Raw genomic sequence first — 4,231 nt, forward strand, 5'->3', positions numbered from 1 at the left:
CAATTGACTAAAAATTTCCCATTTTGATTTTCTTTTCCTCTTTTTTGGAGGTAAGCATTAACTATGTTGATTTAACTCACATTTAAAAGAGGAATTGCACATATTCTTTGACTCTGGGATTCCAACTCCCACCTTTGTCACAATGACAATAGCCAGAAACAAGTGACCTCTCAACATACTTGATATATCAGAGAATCAAATGCAGTGATACACATTTCTGAGTATCATATCCTGTATTTACCTTATAACATAAAATTGCCTTTGTGATTGGAAATTGGAGAATATCTCTATTTCAGATGACATTTCTCAGATAAATTTCTTGAAGGCAGAAATAAAGCTTCTCCTTTTAGTATAACTTATAATTTTTAATAGTATGATGATTATTGAAGATGAGGGGGAAATTTGAACGTATATTTCTTTTAAACAGTTGTACAAGATTCATTTATCTTCATAATATTCTGTTCAAAAATTTGCTTCCTTCCAGAAACTGGGGATGATAATAACATACTAACTCATGGGTAGTATTGTGGGGAATAATTGCAAGTGAAGTTGTCACCACCCTGCACTGTATACCCAATAAATCCAGACTGTTATCACTTAAAACAACTGTAAAAATTTGACTAAGAGTATCAGTCTGATAGATCAAAACTGAAGTCCACAAAGTTCTGCCCTCCAATATAGTATATTATGTTATTCTTATTTTTTTCAGGACACTATCGTGGTTTCTGAACAATGCCTAACAGTCATTCTACGTTTAATCACTGTGACACATGTATATTAGGTCAATTGGCACCTTAGACAATATAACGTAATGGTAAAGAACATGGTTGTTGAGTCAATAGAACTGAGTTAAAATTCTCAGTCTACCGTTTACTATCAGTTACACTACTGAATTTGCTACACTTCAGTTTTCTCCTCTGCAAAATGAATATTTACTTCACAGGACTGTTGAAAACATACAATAAGATAAATAAAACACTTAGCACTGTGCCAAAGTCCATTGTAAATGTCTGAAAATGGTGGCTGTACTCATTACTGTAACTGATATAGTATATTCACCCTTTATATGCATATCTGTGCTGATGTAGAATTCATATTTGCCTCATTATCTTTCCTTAATAAGAATACTTAGACTGTCTTTACCCCAATGTAAATTCTTGCTTCCATTGTCGTAAATGACTCTAGGCATGGATTTATTTCTGGGCTATCTATTCTTTTCCATTGATCTATGTGTCTGTTTTTATGCCAGTGCCATGCTGTTTTGATTACTACAGCCTTGTAGTATGATTTGCTGTCACATATCATGATACATCCCACTTTGTTCTTTTTTCTCAAGATTGCTGTGGCTATTCGGGGGTCTTTTATGCTTCCATATAAATTTTAGGGTTATATGTTCTATTTCTGTGAAAAATGTCCTTGGTAGTTTGATAGGAATTGTGTTGAATCTGTATATTGCCTTAGGCAGTATGGACATTTTAACTATATTAATTCTTCCTATTAATATAGTTAGCATGGTATGTGTTCCCATTTATTTGTATCTTCTTTAATTTCTCTTTTCAGTGTCTTATAATTTTCTGAGTTCAGGTCTTTTACTTCTTTGGTTAAATTTATTCCTAAGTATTTTATAGTTTTTGAAGCAATTTTAAATGGGACTGAGGGGTATAAATATCTATTGCATTTTTTTGTACACCTGAAACTAATAAAAAAAAAAGAATACTTTGAGTTGTGAAAATCATAAGTTTTTTAAATAATGTAAACTCAATTCACTACTTCTCTCTATATATAGATGTTTATAGTAGAGATTCTTAAATATCTACTAATGTATCTTATTTAGTATAATCTGTATTTTCAAATATAAACTTTATTATTTCTTTAGAATGAAATATTTTTCGTCTTATTGTCATTATGAGATCTCGTAGTAGAAACAGTGTTACATACTATTTTTCTTTATACTAGTTTGTTCATTTTGATTCAACTGTTTTTCCCAAAACATAATTAGTTTTCCATTAATTGAGACCAGGTGTCTATAAACAATAATAACCTTAAAATTTCGGATCTCCAAGTGAAGACATTTGTTTATTAGATTTGCCATTCCAAAAACCCTAATAACTGCCACTGACATAACTATGTTTCATATTCTATACATTAGAAAGGATAGTTTAGGAAATCTCCATCATAGCTACGCTTACCAAAACATATGTAATTATACTTCTAACCTTTTTTTACCTCCTCAATGTTGTTCACTCTCACAATAATTGTAGGTTCATTTGCATTGTAGTTCTGAAGATAGTAAGCATATTTTTATAAGTTTCATTTTAGGGAAAATAAAGATATTGGACCAATGTTACAGTAAATAAAAACAAAACACCATTTACTCAATGATAAAATCCATTTAGTTCATTTCTGTTCTTTCTGACCTTCTTCACTCTCAGCCGTGCCAACCTCCTTCATCCTTTTTTATAGTCCAAAACCTTAAAGAACACCAGGAAGAATAAATAAAATATAAAGTGGCAAGTATGTGTTAAATCCATCTCCCAGAATTGGTATAGGTAACATACATATTGGGTCAATTGGGATTTTAGACAGCATAGAGTTAATTTATCCAGTACATTTAAGAGTATTCCTAACTAATTGTGTAAATTTCATCCTTTAAGAGGCTCCTATCTGAGCATCCAACCCTATTTGTCAGAAAGGGAAGTGTGTTTACTGAAAATTAAAGAAATGGTACAGATAGGGATCCTCCAACTTTAAAAACCACATAGTGAACAGGTAGTTGAAACTGTTCAACTTTGATCAGGAAAGTAACTAGCACTAGGTGGTAATGTCACTGTCAGGAAGAGGTTAGGCAATCTTTCAATTTCAATAGTTGGGAAAGACAATTTTGTCATTTTGGCCATTGACTTGTGTGCCACTTAAAAGTTAACTACTATAGTAAGGTATCAGTTTATTAATCTAGATTCAATTTTTTAATTGTCTTTTTAAAAGAGCAGTTTAAGGTTCCCAACAAAATTGAGAGGAAAATACAGGAAAATACAGAGTTTTCATATATCCAGGCTTAACTTTAAGTTAGTCATTTAACTAACATACACCAGAGTCTATATATATATATATATATATATATACATATATACATATATTTACATATATACATACACACACGTGTGTGTGTATATATACACACACATATATGTAGTAGAAATAGGTTAGCTTGTAAGACTTGGTAGAAATGATTTTTTAAGGTTCATGATAACTGCCCTGTTAATGATGTGTCTTTATTACTTACTATTTACAGAAATGTGCAGATGAAGTGCATTAAATTGAACTGAGTGAATATTTGGTTGCCTAATATGACTTGTATTTAGATGAAGTCTTAAATCTTTCTCCTGGCGTTATTAGAATAATTTGACTAAGCATCAGGTGATATGATATACGTAAAAAGGTATTTTAATATACATGTAAGTATTATCATTATAGTACCCTATTAGCTGTGCTATGTTTTCATATTTTTTTAATTGCAAAATCTTGCACTAAAATTGATTGACATTAAGAAGATGAGGATAAAAAGGATGATCTAAACTATGTATGCATCATCTTTTTATCACATCTGTGACTTTATTCATTTTTATGACACCATCATTTATTAAAGTTCCATGTTTCAAACTGCATTGCAAAGCATTCAGTGGCAAAGTTGATTAGAATCTAAACCTTTCTGGTTAAGTAATTGTTTATAGCTAACAATGATTTAAAATCGATTTAAGTGATGTTTATAGTACTGCTTCCCTTCTCTTAATTTCTAGGTGGTAGCTAAATCACTTTTAGCTCACTAAGAGAAGGACCAAGATGATTCAGCCCCAGATGTTTTCTTGAATTTCCCATAGAATTGGAGATCTGTTGGGATAAAACTTCTATCCCTATGCCAGTGGTCCTTAAACCAGCATTTTGGGCTTCATCTGTATGCTTAATAAAAATGTAGTCCTACTCTTTCCACTGAGTCAGATTCTCTGGGGATGAGGCCCAAGAAATTTTTTTAACAAAGCTTCTCCAGGTAATTTTTATGATGTTAAAATTTGAGGACCACTGTCTAGGTCAAGGCTATATCAAGAGACAGACAAAAACTAGGTTAATGATATCTAGGTGGCACTGGAACAGTGAAGAGTACATCCCATCCACCATTTTCAGTTAGTAGCAAACACTCATGTGTGCCATATTCTGTAGTATTCTCTAGCATCAC

Source organism: Rhinolophus sinicus, linkage group LG01 (genome assembly GCF_036562045.2).
Source record: "Rhinolophus sinicus isolate RSC01 linkage group LG01, ASM3656204v1, whole genome shotgun sequence".
Lineage (NCBI taxonomy): Eukaryota > Metazoa > Chordata > Mammalia > Chiroptera > Rhinolophidae > Rhinolophus > Rhinolophus sinicus.